Source organism: Pleurodeles waltl, chromosome 9 (assembly GCF_031143425.1).
Source record: "Pleurodeles waltl isolate 20211129_DDA chromosome 9, aPleWal1.hap1.20221129, whole genome shotgun sequence".
Classification (NCBI taxonomy): Eukaryota; Metazoa; Chordata; class Amphibia; order Caudata; family Salamandridae; genus Pleurodeles; species Pleurodeles waltl.
The window spans coordinates 762412318-762438392 of NC_090448.1; the positions used below are offsets into that span (position 1 = coordinate 762412318).

General features: G+C 43.9%; 1 protein-coding gene across 3 annotated transcripts in view; it reads right to left on the minus strand.

The window, feature by feature from the left end:
• Positions 1-26075, minus strand: part of PACS1 (phosphofurin acidic cluster sorting protein 1) — a 1571500-nt gene that overhangs the window by 547187 nt on the left and 998238 nt on the right. The window lies entirely within an intron of this gene.

Genomic DNA, 26075 nt, shown 5'->3' on the forward strand with positions numbered 1-26075 from the left:
AATAACAGACAGCGGAAGGTGCTGCACTGACAACCACAATAAAGGAAGGAAAGTCAATTACCTGTAACAGTTCTATGGCAAGGGTATCTTCGTTAGAATCATGCACAGAGAACATTCCCGCCCTTGGGCCGGATCGAGGAACACATTTATAGCAGAGAGAAAAAAAAAAACTATCCAAAGAAAGCAACAGAAAAACGCCTATGTACAATAAAAAATTGCTTTACATTTTTGATCATTTATGAGCCAAGAATAGAAAATATCGAAACCCAGCATAATAATCTTAAAATTGGTTATAAAACTCTACGTCAGCTTTGCTGCTCTGAAACAGTCCTTCTTTTCCACTTTTCAAAAGTGACAAACTAAAGTCCTAAGAGTTTATCCTAGTGTAGTAAACAACTGTAGTGTCACTGTAATGCAGCCTTTGTACTTCCACAATCCCAGCATGTTGCACAGTGATAGTGTCCAAGTTCTTTTTTGTCTGGCGCAGTGAGAAGGTTCAACAAATAGATGGTTCCACCACTCCATCTTTTATTATTAAATACAACGTTTTGGTGTGGCATAAGCTTCACTCGAAGTCTTTTACTTTTTAAAATATTTTGAAATCTTTATTCTCAGACAAGAATGGTCTTAAACTCCTTTCTCACCGCATTGTTCTTGGTCAGTGGAGAAGCATTTTAAAAGGTCGAAGCCTACCAGACAGCACAGCTGTCTGGTTTGCTAACAACATCTTGGGAATATTCGGAAAGCTTTCCTGGAACTGTATTCCACCCGTTGTTTACCATTGGCTTCTTGGTTTGTAACTCACATTTTCTTGCCGTCTATTTATTGACTCAATTTGCTTTAGGCTGTTCAGCTTGAGTTCATGCCTTCTCTTGCCCAAAACGTATTTACAGTATCCTTATGAGAGCTCCCTTTCTTTAAACAGGCCTTTAAATCTTGTTATCTTGTCACATCTGCTGTGCATTCAAAGACAGAGGTCAAATGTCAGGCTCCTTCTTCAGAGGGAGCTTAGTGGTTAATTTTCTCTCTCTGACTTCAAAGAGAGGATTTATGTGACAATCATGCTGGATACTGGGGATAATTCTTAAGTGTGGTGGAAACAAATATGTTAATACCATCAAAACTAATCAATACACTAGGTGATGACATTTTCATAGTTTGAGCGCTGTATACTTTTATCAGTAAAACTGTAGGTCTGTGCAAATAAAATAGTAATTCATTTCATTTGAAGATGTGTTGTCTGTAATGGCAGTGCGGTATCACACCATGCATACCTTACCCAAGTCCACTCTACTCCACTCCACTCTGTCACTGCACGCAACTCTGCACCATTCCACTCTACGCCACTTCAGTTGATGCCTCTTTACTCTGCATCACTCTAAGCAAATGCACTCTGCCCCACTCTACTCTTCCTGCACCACTCCACTCTATGCCAATGCAGCCTACTCCAATGCACTTTACTCTGTACCACTTCACTCTACGCCAGTACACTTTATGTCATCCATTCTGCGCCACTCTAATCTTCTCTGCAACACTGCACTCTATACCATTGCACTCTACACTCCTTTACTCAAAAACAATGGACTCTACACCACTGCACTCTACCGCTATCTACTTTGTACCATTGCACTCCACGCCACTATATTTCACTCATTAACACTCTAAGCCACTGAACACTACACCATTGTAGCTGATGCCAAACTTCTACTCAGCACCACTGTATTCTACACCACTCTCACTGCACCACTCTACTGCACTCTATTCCACCACACTCACTGCCATTGAACTGTACGCTGCGCTACTCCAGGCAACTGCACTCTACACCACTGCAGTCTACTCTGTACCACTTATATATGCCACTTTATGCCAATTCACTGAAAAGCCACTACACTTGGCGCCACTCTACATCACTCCAGTCTACGCCAATGCGCTCTACACCATTTTACTCAAAACCAATACACTTTACACCACAGCACTGTACACTACACTGCAATACTCTACGTCACTGCTCTCGAAGCCACTTAAGTCTAAGCCAGTGGTTCCCAACCTGTGGTCCCCAGACCCCCAGGGGCCAGTGACACATTCCAAGGGGTCTGCCGACCTGGGCCGGGAGGAAGGCACTTCTCCAGCTGGTGCCTCTGACAGACATGTGCATGTTTTTTTCATATTTATTGTTTCCTTTGCGCAGCAGTTTTGAATGCACTGCAAATTTCCATGTACATTTGGACAAAAATGGAAGCATCAAGATTATGCTAGTGATTAATGTACCTGCTGGAGAGAGATGAGAGTTTTGTCTAGTGGCAGTTTTGACTCAAAGGTAGTGGAGATGGTTAATATGCCTGCTGCGAAGAACATGTATCAGGAAAAGAACAGTATTTTATGTGCATAGCACAGTGGGTTACTGCATTTGTCACAGATTCTTTTGTTACTGTGTAGTACATAAGTTGCAATCACAATCTAGCACAGTGTGCTATGAACTGCCATCAAGGAACTGCATGCAAACTGCAAGGCACAAATTAGAATGTTCTTTTTTTCCCCCTAGACTTTAATTTTCCTTATGCTGCTAAAAAGGTTTGCTTGCATAGAAATACATTCTTATTTTTAAAGTCAACGCTAACCACTGTGTTGTGTTCTGAATCCAGAGTCTGTGCTTCCCCAGACCAAGCCAAGCACTCTTAGAAAATGCCTATCAGTGTGGATGACATAAATCTTACACCTTGTAGTCCCCTGTAAAGTGCTCTGATACCATACACTGGTATGTGAGGTGCTACAAAACAAATGAATTACACGTAATAGAGAGGTTATGAAGAGATGAGAGGCCCTTATGGTGTTAATTCCTTTCCCCATCACATATTTATGTGGAAAAAGCTTTCTCAGATCTTATGTACCTAAAAAATAAAAACTGAAATCACTTGGGAAATGTTTAATCTGACCTGCGGATTCAGCATTCCTAAATAAAACTAAACATTGAAAGGTAAGTCGCCGAAATGCAGTGCTAACCTTCCCATTCAAATTTTTAGATCTTTGCATATTTTTTCAATATAAAATAATTATATGTTTAGTAATTCGAGTATTTGTTTGACACAGTAGTTTTTGTGTATTTTTTGCAAATTACTGTTTTAATGTTTGAAACTTAAATCGTACAAATTGCTTTGGGGTCCCCAGCTTCTAGTAATGATTTAGTGGGGGTCTTCGGGAGTCAAAAGGTTGGGAACCACTGGTCTAAGCCACTTAACTGTAAGCCACTCCATTCTACCCCGCACCGCTGTACTTTATGCCACTGGACTCTAAGCCACTCTACACCACTCTACTCTGTGCCACTGCACTCTACTTTACTATGCACCACTGGACTCTGACACTGCACTCAACACCAGGCTAGGCCACTCCACTCTACTCTACTCTACTCTACTCTACAGGACTCCGCTCTAAGCTAGTGCACTCTACACCACTCAACTTTACACTGCAGCGCTCCACTCTATGCCACTACACTCTACTCAGAAACAATCTCCTCTACAGTACTGGACTCTATGCCACTCTATTCTATGCTGCACCACTCTACATCACTGCACTCTTTGCCACTCTACTCCAAATCACTGCATGCTACTCAATGTAGTCTACACCACTTTACTCAAAACCACTGCACTCAACGCCACTGTCCTCTACAATACTTTACATTACCTGCACTCTACGCCACTGCATGCTACACCACTCTACACCATTTTGCTCTGTCACTGCACTCTACGCCACCCTATTCTGCTCTGCACTCCTGAAGTGTATGTCACTGCTCTCTACAGAACTCTTGCAGTACTCTACGTCACTGCAGTTACATGCCACTGCACTCTACAACAATGCATTCTATACCACTGCACTCTAAGGCACTCTACCTTGCAAGACTGCAGTTTCCCCCAGTGAAACCTAGGCCTCTGCACAATATCTCACTTTACACCATTACCCTATACGTTGCTCTATTCTACTCTGCGACACTGTACTGCACTCCACTGCTCTCTGCAAGTGTTCTATGCCACTTCACTCTATGCCAATGGACTGTTGAACACTGTTCTCTAAGTCACTCTACTCTGCAAGACTGGACTCTCTACCACATAATTCTTCGCTACTCTGAACCACTGCACTCTATGGTACTACACTCTACTCTGCACCACGCATCTCTAAGCCAATGCACTTTATTTCTCTGCACCCTACGCCACTGGAATCTACGACACTGAACTCTACGATACCAGTCTTCTCTACACCACTCTATATAAATGTACTCTCCGCCACTACTCTGCATCAATCCAGTCTATGTCACTGCACTCTATGCCACTTGACTCTATTCTGAAACAATCTACTCTACGCCACTGCATTCCACTCTGCACTATTCTTCTACGCTACTCCTCTCTACGCCATTGCACTCTATGTCACTGCAGTCTACTCCGCACCACTCTATGCAAATGCACTCTATGCCACTACAGCCTATGCCACTCTACTCTACACCAATCCAGTCTATGCCACTGCATTCTATGCCAGTCTACTCTAGACCACTCTAATCTTCTCTGCACCACTGCACTCTACGATATTGCACTCTACTCTAGGATACTGTACTCTACGCCACTTCACTCTACTCTAAAACATCCCACGCTGTCGCACTGCACTCTACACCACTGTATTCCACTCTGCAATTTCACGCTCTAAGCCACTCTGTAGTGGATCCTGTTTAATTTTAATCGATCTTGGGAGTTTAGCTTAGCCTTCTGGCTTGCAGGCCTGTGCCCCTGTCAGCTAGTGACTTTTAACTTACTTATGATGCTCTGTCTTACCCTATTTATTTCAATATTTCTTTTAAGATGGCTGCCTCTGTTTAGAGTTAGAGCAATGTTATGATTTACGTTATCAGTGCCACCCTGTGAAGTCGTCGGTATCAAAAAATTAAGTGAGGTTCATAGGTATTCACATCATGTCCCTTTCCCACTTACGTATGAGAGCAACATAATGTACTATTGGTGTGAATTGTTGACAAAATTGCAGCTACAAGCCTGCCCCCTTATCTATTGTTTGGACACATATTTGCATCAGGGGTCCTACAAGATCTGTAAAAATGCATCTCAACCGACAAGGTTATCAGAGGGATTCCTACCAGATGCTATTGACGCCATCTATGCTGCATGTTGCCTTGATGCAGACCCAGTCTTCATGTCACCACGGAGTCTGACCTAGACCTCATTCCAAGGTAACGTGGGTTGGGGCGCTTCTCATGAACTTAGTACTGGCAGATTAGGTTATCAAACCAATCTCTTGTTAGGTTAAGGATTAGGTTCTCTATGCTAGGGATTTTACATTTTATTTTTATTGCAATATGGTGGTGGCCTTTGTATTCACAACGCTCATCTGCAATCATGCTTTTTTTATAATGCATTATCCTAATCATTGCAGCTCATGCATTTTATCATAGATTGCACCCTTTTCAATAAATATATTGAAAATTCTCCTACATTTTCTTTATTGACTCTGTGTGAATGAGACTTATTGCTAACATGAGAAAAGGATAATTCCAGTTTCACCACGACTCCCCTGAGATGTAGCACTCTAGAGTCCATGCGCAAGGCTGCTGAAATTACCTTTTGCTGTTTGGGTTTTTGATGAGGTACTGCTTGTGAGCCGGGAGGACTGGGCGGACAGTTGCGACGTGTTATAGGAATAGCCTAGTCGTCTACAAACAAAAGCCTGGTCATCCCTAAACCAGCAGTCTCACCTAGGAGCGAGTCCAACTACGACATGGCGCCACCAACAATGGTGTTCTGGCACTAATTTATGGCTATCCTGAGTATCTGTCTCACACACAATAGGTACCCTGAGAGCCATTATACGGGAACATCCATGGTCTTGGGGATAATCCTCCTCAGCTGAACAGGGAGTACCTAACTAGGCTGTAGGTTGTTCAAGCTTGAACTCTTAAAAGCACTTCTACCCATTTGGTGTTCCTTCTCTTTACCCATTATTCAACATGGCTAACATCATGGATATTCCAGAAAATGCTAGATATGCATTACCACTACATCTAATAGCGCATGGCATGAAGGATGAGGGTGGGGGTGTTACATTCACAGTGGAAGCTAATGAAGGTTACCAAACAGAAACATTCTATTCCTGGGTTACCTTTCCTGAGGGAGACCCTACAAATTCAGATTTCACAAATATGAAATCGCGAACGTACCACAACGGTACCAAGCTTACCAGTATCATGAAATACAGATTACCTATCATGAACATCACAAGTAGTTTAATAACGTCCTACCACATGTAATACAACCTGTAAGATTAGGTGCCTTAAGTGCTGATGGACCAACGTGGCCAATGTTTGCCACATAAACACCACATTCAGGAGTACAAAACACGAAAGCAGCTGATCTGCGCAATCTTTACAATTAACTAGTAACATTATATAGACTATTTGTTCAGTTTGTATTGTGAACTTTGAACACAACACCAGTGCGCCCAGCCCCACCAACACCAGTTGGATACCAATTGGCCATTTACTGGGATTAACCAAGATCCGACTCTGGAAAACCACACAGCCTTCAAAAACGCGATCTGCAGATACCACCAACTCATCCGAGCCGCCAAAAGAACCACCTTCAAAGACCGAATCAACAACAACGCACACAGCCACAAGGAGCTCTTCAACGTCGTGAAGGAACTCTCCAACCCCAGCTCCAACGCCAATGACATCCCGCCATCCCAAGACCAGAGTGACTCCCTAGCCTCCTAAATCCACCGCAAGACTGCAGACATCCACAACAGCTTCAGCACCCAGACCCCACTGGCATCCATCAACACCACAGATTCACCTCCGACCAACCTCCTGCTCTCCTGGACCCCCCGTCAACGATGACGACCCCATCGAAATCACGAACACCATCCACTCCTGCTCTCCATCTGACCCCTGCCCTCACCACATCCTCAACAAAGCAAGCTCTGTCATCGCACCCCAACTACGGAAGATCATCAACAGCTCCTTCGAGTCCGCCACCTTCCCGGAGAGCTGCAAACACAATGAGATCAATGTCCTCCTCAAAAAACTCACGGCGGACCCAAAGGACCTCAAGAACTTCTGGCCTATCTCCCTGCTCCCCTTCCCGGCAAAAGTCATCGAGAAGGCCGTCAACAGACAACTAGCCCACTTCCTAGAGGAGAAACACAACCTAGACCATCCCCAATCCGGATTCCGCAGCAACCACAGCACCGAAACCGCCCTCATCACCGCCACTGATGACATCAGAAACTGCGGCCCTCATCCTCCTGGACCTCTCGGCTGCGTTCGACACTGTCTGTCACCACACCCTACGCTCACGCATCAGCAATGCTGGAATCCGCAACAGAGCCCTGGACTGGTCACCTCATTTCTCACTGGCAGAACCCAGAGAGTGCGCCTCCCCCCATTACGCTCGGAGACCTCCAAAATCATCTGCGGCGTACCCCAGGGTTCGTCCCTCAGCCCGACCCTCTTCAACGTCTACATGGCCCCACTCGCTAACATCGCCCAATCCCACAACCTCAACATCATCTCATACGCTGACACCCAGCTGATCCTCTCCATCACCAAGGACTCCGCCAAGACCTACCTCCACGAAGGAATGAAGGCCATCGCAGAATGGATGAAGAGCAGCTGCCTCAAACTCAATTCCAACAAGACGGAAGTCCTCATCTTCAGCTCCACCCCCTCCGCATGGGATGACTCCTGGTGGCCTGCCACTCTCGGAACCTATCCGACTCCCACCGACCACGCACACAACCTAGGATTCACCCTGGACCCCTCACTATCCATGACCCAGCAAGTCAACGCCATCTCCTCCTCCTGCTTCAACACCCTCCGCGTGCTCCGAAAGATCTACAAATGGATACTCACCAAAACCAGAACAACAGACACCCAAGCCCTCGTAAGCAGCAAACTGGACTACGGCAATGCCCTCTACGCAGGAACCACGGCCAAACTCCAGAAGAGGCTGCAACACTTCCAGAACGCCTCCACACGCCTCATCCTGGACATCCCCGCCACTGCCACATCAAAGACCACCTGAAAAACCTGCACTGGCTCCCAGTCAACAAGAGAATCACCTTCAAACTCCTCACCCAAGCTCACAAAGCACTGCACAACACCGGACCAGAATACCTCAACAGACGACTCTCCATCTACACCCTGACCCAGCATCTCCGCTCTGCCGCCCTCGCAACTGTCCCACGCGTCCGCAGAACTACAACCGGCGGAACAGTCTTCCCACCCACCTGCGTCAGACCCAAGACCCCCTTACCTTCAGGAAACTTCTCAAGACCTGGCTGTTCGGGCAGTAGCAGCACCCCCTCCCCGCCACCTTCTCCCCCATCCCCGCCTCAGTGCCTTGAGACCCTGCGCTTTACAAATCAATGATTGATTGATTGACCTACAAACAGTACCTTCTATCATGGGCATGATGCCCACGGAACAAGAGAAAATCACAATATGGATAGCACAAAAAACTTATCAGCTGGAAGCTGTGTATCCCCATACGGGACCAGAGGAAAAACATAGAATTCTCACAATGTGCTTGCCGTTCAGAATGGATCCCTCAGTGGGAAACTGCACCACATGGGGTACAGTCTTTGCTGCAATATGAACTACCACACATGGTACCCCTACACTTTCAAATTTACCGGAATTGTTCAAACAAATTCAAAATTAGCACAGGGCTGCTCCAGCCCTAGATTTGGGGATGAAACTGATGCGTAACTTCCACACATCTCCTCAATCATACCCAGTAACATTAAAGGGGAAGCGGTAGTGTTGGCTATAACCCAGCGGCTCCGGGAGATTCCACAGTTGGAACAGGAGCTTCAGTTACCAAAAATTATTTCCAGCACCTATACTGGTAAAGGATGGGATAGTTGGGAGCCAAGCCGAAGGAACCCGATATTCAGAGTACCACCCCTAGGGACTAAACAAGCACAAGAGGGTTTTAAAAAGTGTTGGGATAAACAAAAACAAAATAAAGACAGACTAAGTCAGAGAGCAGCTTCTCCACATCTGGAACACTCTGAAAGGAGATATAATCGCAGAAATTGAGAAAATACTAAGGTTCCTGACAGATATTCTGATTCACTTCCCTTTCAGGACACACTAGATACACATAGTGAGAGAGTGGGCCGGTCAGAGCAACGCCTTGAGTACGTGAAACAGTTACACACACACATATCTGCAATGCAAAATTCACACGGCAATGCATTATTTAACAACATAGTGCGTAAAAAATACAGAACAACCTTGGATATTTTCAACTTTTTTTCTGACAGAACCAAGCACATTAAAGTCGGGACCTGAGTGCATTCTAATTTGGCTCACAAAAACACTTCTGTTCTTTGCCCCAGGGCTATAAAAACAGCCCAGGGTTGTTATCAGCCAGAGTAACATCAATATTGCATAATATTGATCCCTAGGCGTTGTCCTATGTGGATGACATCTATCTCACAGAGGAAGGCCTCAACATTCATCTTGCCATGGTTGATTGGATCGTTCTAGGATTCGCAGCTCTTGGCTACAAATTAAACTCCAAGAAAACTAAAATAGCCTTTATCAGTGTACTGTCCCCTGCGATATGAGCTCTCAAATGACGGCAAGAGCCTGGCCCCACAATTTTTAGAAAAATGTGCTGAGCTCCAACTACCAAACATGATCAAGAAACTGCAGTTTTTACTTGATTTCCTTACTTTGGCAGAACTTACATTGCTGATTATGTACAACACATCAAGCCACTCTATTATTGAATTCACCCAGATTTCTCAAGCAGACACTGGACAACTGAACATACACACATCCTTAGAGGATTGCAGCTGTACATGCTAGAAACAAAACACACAAGTGACAACAAAAAAAATGTGGTCATCAGAATAATTGCTGGTGCCATTGGGTTCACCAATGTCACCTTTAACGAGGGTGACATGGTGCCCATAGCATATAAATAAAATTTATACTCCAAGGCAGAACAACACTGTGAACCCACAGAAAACATTCGGGCTGCTGTACAGATGGCTGTCATTAAGGAGAGGCCACTTGCTCAAGGGAAAAGCATTATTGTACGTACCCCAGTGCCAGCTTTAGAGGCCGTCACCAAAGCCAGTGTTCCTAACGCTAAAGCATTACAACCATGCTGGATTTAATGAGCAACCTCCCTGACTGCCACTGATGTTTATTACATCTTAACATCTTGCCACTTGACAGATATCATACTGTCATTTACACTGATGTTTCAGCAAAACCAGCTGTAGGTACAAAACATCAGTACTCAGCCGCTTGCACAGCCATGAGCGGAGTGATGAACGATGGTGTATTCCACACTCACAATACTGAGTTCTGGGGGACTGCACAGCACAATTGGCTGAACTGAAAGCTCTTATCCTGGAGCTAGAACATACAGATCTAGGACAGCTTACATTGATTGTTTGCGATTCGTACTGTGTCCAGTCCTACAATGATTATCTTAACAATTGGCAGCTGAACGGGTTCAGAGATTCAAAGGGGAACACCATTAAACACAGAACTCTGTGGGGAGGGATCCTGATCTTAAGGATAAGCTACTCGAAGTTCATGAAGTAAACACATTGGGCCTCCAATGTGTAGGAGTACACGTTATTGGAAACGCCTTGGCTGATGAAGGTGCCAAAACTGCAGTTGCTCCGGCTTCTGTTGCTGCAGTGACTTCTCACATTAGACTGGATAAGGAAATTCTGGCTGCCATGAAAGCTTTGGCTGAAGGCAAGCCTCTTCCAAAAACATACCCTACTATGTATTCTTACCTTATCAGTACAGAGATTGTTGCCTTTGCAACCGTTCCTGGGGTTGGAGATTGAGTGAACCCCAACAAAGACAAGAGTTTAGATCTTATCAGAGCAGAGCATAAGGGTATTGCATCCGCTCATGCTGGTGTCGCGGCCACAATAACACTCTTACAGAAAGGCTTCTGGTGGCCGGGTCTATACAAAAAGACCAAGCAATATGTTCCTTGCTGTGACATTTGCCAGCAGATAAAGGGCTCAAACATCAAACGCTCGCCACAGACATTCCTCTTAGTGTCCAACAGGCCACTACATTGTGTGACCCTGGGCCACTGGTGTCCCTTACAATCTGATGGTGCATACAAATACATTTTAGTCGCCGTTGACTCTTTGTAGTATGCATAGGAATGTAGAACTCTTGAGAGTGGATTGGAATCTAGTGATGTCATGGCTGAGGTGAGACAGAGAGAGCTTGGTGAGGAGAGGCTGACAGTTGGATCTTGGCTGGATGGGACCTCCTATATATTGGAATAAAGCTTCCTCGTGACTACATGCCGTTGTACATCTTTATTTCATCTGGAAGAACATCTTGATTCATTACACTGGCGACGGAGGATGGGATGCGTTTCTTTTAGCCTTCTACATCATCTAAACGGCTGGTTACATGGAGGTCTCAACAAGGGATTTTGATTCAGAACTCAAGGAGTACTAACGGGAGAAGGTGACTTTTGTTTTATTGTTCTCCTGTTTTTCATTTTGTCCTTTGAACGCTTGTTTGTTGAGAGGAAGGACCGAGCGTTGACTTCCAGCGTGCGTTGTTTTTTTTCTTTCTTTCTTAACTAAACAGCTGAGCGCGCGCCGGCTCCATGCGAGCGCTTAGTTTGATCTAATCAGCTGGCCTGTGTACGCGTTTCTATAGAAACCGTACAACGGCGGAGCTTTGGACCTGCACATGAGCTTAACAACGACTGTAACGCACAAGCACTGCGCGCCAGTTTCTTCATGATATAAATATATATAAACATTTGTATCATAGCCCTAATCCTACGGAGTTATCTGGATCGGATCAGCTCACATTAACTATAAAGCAAACAGTCAGCTACACGGCAGCTTAAACGCACACACTTCCGCGTCAGCTGTTTCAAGCTCACCAATAGTTTGGCCAATGTATAATGCAGCTATTAAAAGATTTTAAAAAAAAGGAGACCATTTTTTTTCTACCAAGCCCAAAGATACGTTTAATATAACTATTATAACAAACTATTTAAGACCTTAAAATTAAGGATTAAGAGACAGGAGTTTGTGAGTTGGAACACACAATTATGCAGAATGTTACTGCGCCCTCGTTTTTCTTGGCTTTGCCAGGAGAACCACCTATAAAATGGCAAAAGTGGAAGAAAGTTTTTGAGAGGTACGCAAAAGTGTGTGGTGCATCACTTAGCGTTGAAAGGAAAACTGTATTATTGTTACATTGTTTAGGATCAGAAGGTCAGGAAGTTTTTGATAATCTTTCTGACATATTTGACGAGAACCTAAATGAATATGAGACGTGCATAGAAAAGTTGGATAGACATTATCTTCCAAAGGTTAGCACCATACTCGAGAGATACCACTTTGGCAGGAGAAACCAGGAAGAGTGTGAAACTGTAGAGAGCTATATTACAGCCCTTAGGAAACTGGCATCATCATGCAAATTTGGGCCACTTTTGGATGAGAGAATCAGGGATCAGTTTATGCTGGGCTGCAACATTGAGAAGGTCAGAGAGGAAATTTGGCAAAAGGATGATCCGACACTAGATGAGGTTGTAATACTGGCAAAGAAAATTGAACATTCCATCAAATGTGTCGAGGCAATTAAGAAAGAGGAGAACAAATGTGACTCTGTACATCTCATCAAGAGTCATGGAGACAAACATGAAATCTCTCTGAAACAAAATTATAGAAAGGAACAGAAAAACTTTCAAGGGAAATGTTTTCGTTGCGGTAAGCAGGGCCACATGGCGAATGATAGAAATTGCCCTGCCATTAAATTAACATGCAATTTGTGCAAAAAGAAAGGTCATTTTGCCAGTGTTTGCAGAACCAAAAGTAGGAAAGGAGGTATCTATGAAGTTAATGATGATTCAAACAACATGGATGGAGATGATTTTGAGTGTGGCCAAATTATTCTCCAAGTCAGCAATGGGAGGTGAGGGCCCATTGATGAAATTCTGGTAGATGGTGAAAGAACAAAGGTTCTTTTTGACTCTGGAGCGAAGATTACCATCATATCAAAAGAGTTCTATTTCGAAAAACTCTTAAACAAAGTTAAGTTATACAAACCTGATATCACTCCTCGTGCGTATGGTGGAAAACCTATCAAAATGTATGGTTACTTTAGAGGTTTACTGGAATTCAAACACAAGTTGATCAATGCAAAGATCTATGTTTCAAAAGAAGGAGACAGTATCCTGAGTTGGTTTCATCAGAAAGATCTTGGAGTGATACTTGATCCTAATAGTGATCCTCCTGTGAAGATTAAAGATCAAGATGAGATAAACGAAATTAAGGAACGTGATGAATCTGTTGTCCAGGAAATTAAAAAAGACTATGACTTTGTGGAGAAACTAAAATTGAAGGTTCCTTTCGTGTTTCAAAACAAATTAGGGTGTCTTCGGAACTATTCTCATCATATACACCTCAAGAAGGGAGCTAAGCCGGTGTGTAGTAAAGTTCGTGGTGTACCTGTGGCCTTGCGTGAAGAAATGAAAGTAGAACTGGAGAGACTTCAGAAAGAAGGAATTATTGAAGAAGTTGAAGGAACTGAATGGTTGGCACCAGTCGTTGCAGCCAGGAAGGCGAATGGCAGTCTACGTTTGTGTGTGGACTTGAGAGAACTGAATAAAAATGTGATTGTGGATAGATATCCCCTACCAAACATTTCAGATATGTTAATGTTATTGCAAGGAGCGAAGGTTTTCTCCACCATAGACTTAACATCAGCATATCATCAAATCAGACTAACTGAAGAATCTAAAAATCTTACTGCCTTTGTAACTCCATTTGGAACATTCAGATACACAAGATTGCCATTCGGGCTGATTTCTGCAGCGTCAGTCTTTCAAAGAATGTTGGAAAGGGTTTTGAAGGGATTTGAAGGTGTAAGAATATATCAAGATGATGTTTTAGTTTTTGGGAAAGATGATGCTGAACATGAAGAGAGGGTATGTAGAGTTTTGATGAGGCTGAGAGAGTGTGGTCTAACCATAAAAATGGAGAAGTGCAAATTCCAGAGGGACTCCATTGAATACTTAGGTCACATGGTCACAGGAGAAGGCATATCACCGAAGAGAGAACTAGTAGACACCATTAAGAATTTGCAATCTCCTTCAAATAAGGAAGTACTGATGAAGTTTATTGGAATGGCTGAGTATTATGGAAAGTTTATTAAGAATTTTGCGGATTTTTGTGTGAATATGAGGAGGTTGTTACGAAAAGGTGTGGAATTTGTGTGGTGTAATAATTGTGAAAGAGAATTCAGAGACATCAAAGAGAAGTTAATTTGTGCTCCTAAGCTAAAAAATTTCAACCCTAATCTTCCTTCAGTTCTGATTACTGACGCCAGTGCGAAAGGTCTTGGGGCTGTGCTTCAACAAGGTAATCATAAGTGTGAGGAAGTGGTTTTATTTCTGTCACGAGCTTTGAAAAATGCTGAGCTGAATTACTCTGTTATAGAGAAAGAAGCTTTGGCAGTGCATTGGGCAGTGAAGAAACTAAAAAAATTATTGTGGGGCAGAAAATTTGAAGTCAGGACAGATCATAAACCACTTTGTGAGATATATGAGGAAAGGGGTTGATGCGATATCAAGCAGGATCACAAAGTGGGTGATATCGTTACAGGATTTTGATTTTGAAGTAAAATACATTCCTGGAGTACAGAACATGGTCGCTGACACATTATCAAGGTTGGTACAGTCTACAGGTAATAGTCAGGAAAGAGAAGGGAGTGATGATGATTCAGATGGTGAAGCGGTATGTGAAATAGGAGGCAGTAGTTTTGATAACGATGTGGTCACAGAAGAGAGATGGAGGAGAGAATGCGCTTTGGATAATACAGTAATAGAAGTGCTTTCTTTGCTAGAGAAAGATTGGTGGAACAAAAATAATGGGAGTGCAGAGACACAGAAGTTTTGGCATGTAAAGGGGGAATTATCGAATAGAGACGGCCTACTGTTTAGGGGCACAAGGCTAGTTCCTCCTACCACGCTTAGACAGGAGCTTATTTCTCTTGCCCACTCGGGTCATCAGGGAATTTCTAAAACCAAAGGGCGTTTGCGAATGACACATTGGTGGCCAGGAATGGATAGGCAGGTGGAGAGGACCGTTAGGGAGTGTTTGCAATGTGTGTTGAGTGAGAAAACAGTCAAACCTAGAGTTCAACCCATGGAGATTAGAGAACGCCCCGCTCAACCCTGGGAAGAAGTTGCATTAGACATTCTGGGACCCATTCGTGGAGGGGGTGTGGACGTATATCTCCTGGTGCTGGTAGATGTTTTTTCAAGGTGGCCGGAGATCAAATTTACCAGAGGTATTGAGACGAGGCATGTAATTGAGTTTCTGAAGGAAGTGTTTGGGAGAGAAGGGTTTCCAAAATCCATCCTCACCGATAATGGTGTGCAGTTGGTGTCTAGGGAAATGGAACGGTTTTTAGCAGACTGTGCCATACGACACAAGAAATGTGCACTTTACCATCCAGAAACCAATGGCATGGTAGAACGTTTCAACAGAGTTTTGAAAGAAACAATTATGTTGGCCAAAGACAATGGTATGGATTGGAAAAAAGAAGTAATTAAAAGGATTGAGGCATACAGGGTTTCCCCGCACTCCACCACGGGAAAAACACCTTTTGAATTATTTAGAGCCAGACACCCAAATACCTTAGTAGCTCCCAGTTGGGTGAACGATGTGGAGTCAAGATCAGGAATGATTGTGTCAGATGACAGCTGGAGAGAGTGTGAACGAAAGAAAGTAGAAGCTAGAAAGAGATATTTCGACTCAAAAAAATCAGCACGAGTAACCAAAGTTAAAGTAGGAGATTGGGTACTTATTCGTGGCCCGGTCAACAAAGGCAGAAGTACACATAAATCCAAGCCTGTAAAAGTGGTGAAGTTATTTAGGAATGCCGTAAGAACAGAAGATTCAAAGATGTGGAACCTCAATCGAGTGGTGGTTCTCAAATGTAATATGTGCAATTAGTTTTTTTGGCTCTTTAATTTTATTTTGCTCTCTTAATGTATTTTATTGCTTAATTTTATTTTTTTTGTTGTTTGTAAAAGGGGGAAGGTGTGTAGTATGCATAGGAATGTAGAACTCTTGAGAGTGGATTGGAATCTGGTGATGTCATGGCTGAGGTGAGACAGAGAGAGCTTGGTGAGGAGAGGCTGACAGTTGGATCTTGGCTGGATGGGACCTCCTATATATTGGAATAAAGCTTCCTCGTGACTACATGCCGTTGTACATCTTTATTTCATCTGGAAGAACATCTTGATTCATTACACTCTTGTTCTAAGTTCCTGTAGAAATGGCCACAGCGGTTGGTTGATGCTCGAACTGTTATAAAAGACTTGCTGATCTTTATCGGAACACATGCAGCTGCAGCATTCCATGTGCACTAGGGCCCTGCCTTTGCCCCTAAGGCATTCAGGGACACCATGAGGACGATGGGTGTTGAACTTCATTACTCCTCACCCTACCATCCCAAGAGTAATTTGGTCATTGAGAGGAGGAATCGTGATCTGAAGCAGTTCTTAACAGCTAGAGTATTAGGTTCAGGCCACAACTGACTCCATCAACGATATGGGGTCCAGAGAGCACTGAATAATCTGCCAAGACGGTCTTTGGGGGACGCACTCCTTACAAGGTCCTCTCCGGGATACCTATGTATGTCCCAGATCTAGAGAGCCCTGGTATGTTGGCAGCAGACACTTCTTTTGACATAAATGAACGTCTCACTGTCTTACAGGCACTTCAGCAATTTTGTGATAATTCATCCACCAGTGCTGCCACCTTAGGAATAAGGGATTTGCCAATAACATCTACAGGCTGGATTCCTAAAGTTGGAGATCTGTTTGGTGAGAACATTGCTGTGAAGAAGGAATTCAGCACATCCTACAGAGCACCAGTTCTAGTCCTGGGAATAAAAGGCACCAGAACTATCATCCTACTACCGCTGCCGGGTTCCAAAGGGAACAGTTTTGTCTCCATCGACAACATCAAATTACACCATGTGGACGATCCTGCACAGTAGATCCAGAGGTCCCCTGGGTAGTTCCCGGTCCCCTCTCACTACCCAACAGGACATACCTCTTCAAAGAAGAAACCATAACACTTCTAAATACACCAGATCTACAAAGATGCTACAAATGCCTCCTCGAGCATGGGGAGAGTGGAAAATTAGCTTCTGCTGATCCCTGTTACCACTTCCTCGACAATAACTGTCCAAGATGTGGTTTTCTTCTACTCCAACTTAACACTGAGACTGCTTCTGGTTTTTTCATAGACCTTGATGACTGTTCTTCAACTTCATAAGCTGTACATATAGCTTAAAAATAACTATTTGGTTTATCAATAGTTTTATCTGCAGATATTTCTGACCATTTCAGCTGTGCTAATTCCAGATGGGATTGTTCGGAATAAAGTTCCCTTTGATATATATAGGCCTACTGAGGTTATACAAATTCCATGTCTTCAAAATTTCAATTACTGCTGTAATTACACTTGGTGTTGTTTCTGATGACTGGGATGTTCAAACAGTTGGTTCAAAGCTTGCTGAGCCGCAGGATTACACTGTATTTGAAAGTGATGATGTGTACATGTAAACAGCAAATTATTAGGACATGATCTGTTATAATAATTGGGGACATTACTATCCGCAACACATTTCAACATGACCACCTTCCAAAATTAGGAAAATTTGCTGACTGACACAAAATTAATTTATTCAGATTCCTTTGTTTCCCGACTTCAGTTGAAGGATTTGAATACTGGAAGAACACTATTGATTTAAATAGTGTATGGGGAACACAAGATTGGCAACTACAGGGTAGGGATGCTTTGTTTAGAGCATGCCTTATTCCTGTCCAAGTGATCTTTTTAAATAACTCAGTTCAACAAACATCCTGCTTAGGGTTAGCAAAAAGAAAGGAAATTACTACACCCAGTATCCCCATACGAGCCAAATTCACCAATTGACAATCATTTCTAAATGTCACAGAGGAAGACTTAAATGTTTGGGTCGGGATGGCACCTATAATTCTCATTCTTAAGTCCCGGCTGGTGGTTATTGTGGCCAACAGCCACAAATGAGTGTCAGGCGCATTTTGTTAATACATCTGGGGGTTTCAAGATTAGCTGGCTGGACCCTCGCTTTGTCTCAGGTGAATACTTGGGTATAGTTACCACATACAGTGTGGGTAAACTGTGCCAACAATGGTTACAGACTAACACCTTAGCAGTGGTTAAATAGCACCTTAGTCACCTATCAGAGGATGTAGACTTGCAAGATTTCTTGATAGGTCCAAGAAAGCCATGCTCTAAACGATTCTTGTATGCAATATACAATGAAATATGGAAGGTTTCTCAAATAGAAGCGGGTGCACGTTTGAGGCAGATAGTTAAGGAAAACATGGAAAAGACTTTTGCTGTTGTCAACAAGGGCACGAACACTCTGTCCACCAGAATAAACACACTTTAAAAAAAAAATTATTATGATGTGTCAATGAGTGGTACCTAACACAAAACAATAATAAAAAAAAAAAAAGATCACTGCCATTACTTCAAGGTAGGTTACAGTCCATTGTATCAGACAGTACATTTCATGTGTGCAAACAGGCGTTACAACATTCTGACCATTTCTAAGTGTACGTGTAATAGTTCGGCGAGCATCGCCTGATCTCTATACCACATGTTCCTCCTTATTCTCTGTTTATCACCGTCCTGTGGGCGGCCCTCCGGTAATGTGTTGTGTTGGGTTGAAATCAGCAGACAACAGGTAATTACGTAGGGGTTGCCATATGTTTTTGTTGCGTGATGTGGGTGGCTGAAGTTCTGGGCATACTTCGCTGGTGGTATCGCAACAGACAAGACTGTGTAGCCTTCTCCTGTTGTGGGTGCTTTTTTATTGCACCAGTGTATGGCAAGTTTGCGTTTAGCTAACAGTAGGGCTAGTGTCATATACCGTCTTACCGGTTGGGGAATGCCAGCTACATAACCCGAGAATGGGGCAGGGCTCTAGTGTGGCTTCTATCATTAAAGTAAGTTTGCTAAAAATGTCCTGCCAACAGGTCGCCAGTAGGGGGAATGCCCATGTCATGTGTGCAAAATCTGCCTGAGGGGCCTGACATTTAGGACAGTTTGATGGGTGTGAGGGGTCTATTCTGGCTAGCGCCTCTGGTGTCACATACACCTGATGCAGAAATTTATAATATATGGGTCTGTGGTGGTAGTTCAGAGAGATTAATCGAGTTTGTAGGCAGCATGCAGCCCATATTTTATCTGTGATCGGCCATCCCAGATCTCTTTCCCAGGCAGCGGGAAGTTTAGCTTCATGTGTCGGTAGTAGGGTAAGGCATGTGCGATATACTCAAGAAATCAGTCTGTCCCCATTGGTTGTCAGTAATCAACAGAGTCAGTGGTGTGAAGTCATTCGGTATTAGGGGGTATGTGAGAGTCTGCGTGTCTAGGACGCTTTGGAGGTGCCGGAGCACAAATTGGTCCATTTGAGTTGCAGTGGCAAAATGTGCGTCTTCCTTCCTTGAAAACACCTGTCCCTCTGGAAACAAGTTGGCAAGTGTGTGGAGGGCGAACTTAAAGAGTGTGCGCTGTACTAGTGTTTCCTCAGTCATGGGGAGCCATGCGGAATTGGGTAGGGGTACTACAGATAAGTAGAGATGGTCCGCATGGAGGAGCCAGGCAATTTTACGCCATACCTAGCAGGTAGTTGAGACTTTTTGTATATTATTGGGGTTCAACGGGTATCCCCCCAGGAGGACAGAGCATAACGGGGCCAGAAAGACAAGGTCTCTTTCGGGTATGTTAAACTGCAGTCTGGCATCTGGGTGGTACCAGTGTGTTGCAAAATGACCTTGTGTGACTATGTCGTACAATTGAAAGTGTTGAACTCCAAAACCACTGTGTCCATAAGGAAGTGTCAAGACATCCCAGCGGATCCTAGGGCGCCTACATGCCCAAATTAATCGTGTAAGGTGTCTCCTGAGTTCCGAAAAACAATGAATTGTAAAGTGGTATAGGGATGTTTACAAAAAGATAAAGGAATAGGGGGAGGACAACCATGTTAATATTGGCTATGCAGCCTGCCATTGACAATAGGAGGTGGACCCACCTGTCTATTTGTGTGGGCATTCTGTCCAAGGCGGTCCCATAGTTGGGAAAGATCACCAGGTTCTTATCTCTATGTATGTGCACTCCTAGATACTTGACGTGTTTGTGGCACCACTTCAGCAGGAAAGTTAGTTGGCTGGGTGATGTCCTGTCTGTGAGGAGGAAAACTTCTGATTTGGACCAGTTGACTCGGAGCCCAGAGTATGCACCGAATAGGTCACCTCTTGTAGGACAGGGTCCAGATTGCCCCCGGGATTCCTTAAAAACAGCAGCACCACGTCCACCTATAATGATATAAGTAGTGGTCAGGTTTTGAATTGAAGTCCTCTATAGATATCTCTTACCAATGGGTCCATGGCAATGATAAAAGGAAGGGGTGATACTGGGGTATCCCTGCCTTGTGCCTCGTGTAATCAGGAAGGACGGGGAGTGTGTGTCAGTGACTCTAATCCTGGCCCTTGGTTCAGTGTATAAATGCTTTATTAGGGAAAGGAAGTTGCGGGGAATGCCAAGCTTCTGTAGAGTTGCCATTAAAAATGGCCACTCCAATGAGTCGAACACCTTCTCCTCATCCAAGAGTGCCACAGCTGCGGGAGTTGTGGGGGAGACTCTGTTACGCGTAGCAAACAGTGTACGGAGATTAATGGCTATTGACTGTTGTGAGATGAATTCTGATTGTGCTGATGATAGGACACTATCCAGGAGTAAGAACAGTTGTGTTGCTAGTAACTTAGCCAGTTTATCAAACTTTGATAGTGAGAAGGGCATATAGGAGCCGCATTCTGTTCGGTCCTTGTCTGGTTTGGGCAGCAGGCTGATAACCGCCTCTCTAAGTGTTGGCGGTAGAATGCCCTTTTTTTAGCACCTCAGTGTACACCTCGAATAGATGTGACGCTCGGTCGTTCTGATATGCCTTGTAAAAGGCAGTGGTGAATCCATCAAGCCGTGCGTGGGAGATGTGCGATATTGTCCACCCAGAGTGTGATGGTGCCCATGACCAGCCAGTAATCTATCCGCGTCCATGTGTTGTGTGGTGCTGAACAGAATGTGTAATCCAATGCATGCGTGATTTGTAAGCACCATGAGCCTTGTAACCCGTGTACTTCACAAATGTCTCGCAGAACCGGCAGGGATCGAGTTTTGAAAGTGGGGTTCACCGCTGTAGTGTCCCTAAGGGTGCCATTAATCATACACAATATACACACTTAATATCATAGTGTCTTCTGCGATAGACATCATACAGAATGATGTGTACCTTTTACACCATGGACAAAGTCAGCTGCCCCTCCATCATGCAGTTAGGTTGGACATTATAGATTCTGAAAAATGGCTGCATCTCATGGAAATACATTAACAGTAGTGATTTGTTTTCAGCTTTTGATCTGTCCAGGGAGCAACAGACAACGGCTAAAAAAGAAGTGAGTTACCACTTGCTTAACAGAAAAGTTAGAAAAGCTGCCTTCCACAGTAACAGAAAGCCCTTCAACAGTATGGCTTATACATGGCATTATAAATCTGCCCAATTCCACCTTTCGTTTCACTGAATGTTTGAAACATTCTGCTGTAGGCAGATATGAGCGGGTAGGAGATAGCTTCATTAAAGAAGGGAGGGAGTTGCCTTCCGAACACAAAAGTCTGAATGGCAAAACAGAGGTCTTTTTGAGCAGAAGCGAACGCAAGACTATGGTTAGTCAGTTAATGATCTGCAAGCAGGTGTCACTTCAAAGCTTTTGCAATGCGGGGACGCGAACTTGACATGCTTACTGAAAGTACTCCCGTCGCTTTGATTTGGCCAGCATTTCATATACTTTCAAATGGAAGTTATGTGATCCTGCGTGATCAGAGTTGTTTTGCGGAATGAGAGCGGGAATTGCCTACGCAATTTGTGTCTCAAATTGTAACTTGTTGTGGAAATTTACTATTCCCCACCACACAAGAGATAAGAGTTACAGAAATGTGACCTCACATTGATACTACTTATGACAAGCTGAGCAGACTAAAGGTGCTACTGTTCCAAAAACAAGTGGCATTGACATCAGCCAAATGCTCTCCAGATATTGAGATCATCAGCCAAGATACAATCCCTATTAAACACCAACTTCCTCAAGCACTTTGGAGAGATGGTTTCCAGAATATTCAACGTTTTGACTACTACTGGGCTTGTACGTTTCTTTAAGGCTGTTGGGTCTGGATTCTTTCCATCTTCCAGACTCCCTTTGGAGACATCCCATCGGCTAATCATTCACTCTTTTTAAGTGTGTTTGGCGGCTTTCTGGCGACTTTGACGCTGACTGGCGGGATCCTGCAGCTGCTGTTCCTAATACGCAGTGGTTGTGCCTTCTTTAAGTGGAGTGATGAAGCTACTACCACCAGCTCAGCTGTGCCATGATCGCATGGTATAGTCGTTTGGTGCTCCGTTGCTGGAGGAAAATCATGATTGGTCATTGTCATTCCGACCAGTCCTGTGGTGCGTGCAACCTGTCTTTCATTGCACCTGGTGCCTCTTTGAGTGTCTACCATCAGTGTGCCTTGCTGTTCCCTAGTGCCTCCTGTGGACAAAGATCTGCTAATGTTCCCGATAAGGGTCCATTCGCGGTCACGCCCCATTAGACTGAAGCAGATTTGTGAGGCCATCTATGACCCACCTCTTGTTAACTATTTGGCTCCATCAGGCACTTTGGGTGGTGCTGCCTTCGCGGGTGATCCTGTGCTGGAGGCTTCTGCGCATTTCTGCTCTGTGGATCCATCTGCCAATCCTGTCATCAAATTGACATATGACGATGTGGAGTCATTCCTGGATGCGCTCCCATTTGACGACTTAGGAGACATTCTTCAAGATCACGATTATTGTTGACTAATTTTGACCATTGGCTTTATTCTAAATTTTTAAAGTTATATCAAATTGCCTTCTTCAATTAGATTAACTTTGGCCTGCTGTGCTTGTCATGGTCGACATGTTATCTTCTTTTATGTTTTTAATACGATTTTAACTTGTTTTCACATGCTTTTAGCTCAGAGCATTTATAGCTTAGACTCATACACCTTTCTATGGCATCATAAACATTGCGTTAAACTTGTTCCGGCAATGGGAAGGGCGGAGTGGACCCTGTTTAGTGTTAATGAGTCTCAAGAGTGTAGCTTAGCCTTCTGGCTTGCAGGCCTGTGCCCAGTCACCTAGTGACTTTTAACCTCCTTAGACTGCTCTGCCTTAGCCTACTTATTTCATTATTTCTTTTAAGATGGCTGCCTCTGTTTAGAGTAAGAGCAATGTTATGATTTACTTTATCAGTGCCACTCTATGAAGGAGTCACTAGCAGCATCAAAATTAAGTGATACACGTAGGTATTGACATCCATTGACCACTGGTATTGGCGAGTCTTATTTGATCAGGTCGAGCTATTTTTAGGACTTGCTGCCCCTCGTGGCCAGTTGACACTGAACAGGTGTCCTGTTCAGTTGAAAAGTGTATTTTTTGTCAACGCCTTTAAATCTTGTTCTTATGTTACATTTGCTCTGTGTTCAGGACAGAGGTCAAAAGTCAGTTTTTCTTACAATTAATTTTCCTTCTGACTGCAGAGTTCCAGTACTTTGTAAGTTGAACTGTGTGACCTGCTCATTAGAATGTAAAATAAAAGGAGGGTGTCAGGGGTTTCCTAAAACGCAACATTTAAATGACTAAGTCAACTGTGCAAACATTTCAAAATGTATTTCAGTAGTTGTGAAAGCCCTCTTTTTAATATTTCTGTGTGATGAAAAAATATATTTTATTAGGATGAAAACAAAAAATCTAATACTTTAGTGTTGATATGCAAAGGATATGTTTTTTGAAACCCAATTTTCACACATTGTTAATACACTATATAGTTTTATTAGTAAGGCTGCAAGTTAGTGGAGAGGTTTTTGGACATTTCTTGTGAAGTTACTGTGTGCAGATGACAATATGTTACCACATCATTGTTTAGTAATACATTTATTAAAAGTGAGCGTTTAAACAAACTGAGAAACACCCCTGCCCTGATAAAAAGGTTGTTAGTAAACTAAAAGAAGTCCTGGGTTATGTGGGCTAGACGTCATGGGTATGTGAGCTAAATTCTTGTGATGAATGCAGCAAACTTTAGTCTACATAAGCACACTAAAGAGGTTTTTTTGTACTGCAAAAATGCTGAGTTCACATATTTGAAGGAGCAATCATAGGTGAGAATGAAGAAAAAGGTGACTCTGCAGACTATTTGCCTAGGATCACACAATTTGAGACCTGTTTATGGGTCAAGGACATTATAGTTAGGTTGAGTATATTATTTAAGTTACTCAACCTGCAGGTCTAGTAACATTTTAATGATTTTTTTGAGGCCTGACATCATGTCCCTTACCCACTTATGTGTGACAGGAACGTACAAGGTACTTACCTTCGGTAATGATATATCTGGTAGAGACATATTCTAGTTGCAGATTCCTTACCTTTGAATTTCCCAGGCGTCAGACTGGATCCGGAGATTTTTCTTCGAGTAGTACCTCTGCGCACCATCAGTTGATGTCGGTCGACTCCGCGGGCGTCGTGTTCGTCGTTGCAGTCATATATATATATATATATATAGGCGCAACCCCGGTGCACTGACATCAGTTTATTTTCACGACTTTCCACGCCAGTAGCGCGCAGCCATGAAGAACACTGATAGTGGTGCGCCAAAACTATGGCCCCTAATGTGGCGTCCATGTCCCTAGAAATCAGTTTGCAGATCGGAGTGGATGGGTGGTTCGGTAAGGAATCGGCAACTAGAATATGTCTCTACCAGATTGTAGGAAAATGATTCTCATGGCATGGTTAACCCCTAACTTTTTGCCTTTTGTTAATGCTAGTTATGATTGAAAGTGTGCTGGGATCCTGCTAACCAGGCCCCAGCACCAGTGTTCTTTCCCTATACTGTACCTTTGTCTCTGCAATTGGCACAGCCCTGGCACACGGATAAGCCCCTTGTAAACGGTACCCATGGCCAGAGTTGGTCTCTAAGGGCTGCAGCATGTACACTGCCTCACAGCTTGTGTGTGCTGGTGGGGAGAAAATGACTAAGTCGACATGGCAGTCCCCTAAGGGTGCCATGCCCACATCCCACTGCCTGTGGCATAGGTAAGTCAGCCCTCTAGCAGGCCTTACAGCCCTAAGGCGGGGTGCACTATACCACAGGTGAGGGCATAGTTGCATGAGCACTATGCCCCTACAGTGTCTAGGCCAAATCTTAGACATTGGAAGTGCAAGGTAGCCATAAAGAGTATATGGTCTGGGAGTCTGTCAAATACGAACTCCACAGTTCCATAATGGCTACACTGAAATCTGGGAAGTTTGGTATCAAACTTCTCAGCACAATAAATCCACACTGATCCCATTGTGGGATTTATTGACAAATGCACAAAGAGGGCATCTTAGAGATGCCCCCTGTATACTAGTCCAATTCCTAGTGTTAGGCTGACCAGTTCCTGCCAGTCTGCCACAACCAGATGGGATTCTGCCCACATGAGGCGAGTGCCTCTGTCACTCTGCGGCCAGGAATAAAGCCTGCACAGGGTGGAGGTGCTTCTCACCTCCCCCTGCAGGAACTGTAACACCTGGGGGTGAGCCTCAAAGTTGTTACAGTGCCCCAGGGAAGTCCAGCTAGTGGAGATGCCTGCCCCTCCGGACACAGCCCCCACTTATGGCAGCAAGTCCAGAGGAGATAATGAGAAAAACAAAGAGGGGTCACCCACGAGTTAGGACAGCCCCTAAGGTGTCCTGAGCTGAGGTGACCCCTGCGCCTTAAGAAATCCTACATCTTGTTTTGGAGGATTCCCCCCAATAGGATTAGGGATGTGCCCCCCTCCCCACTGGGAGGAGGCACAAAGAGGGTGTAGGCACCCTCAAGGACAGA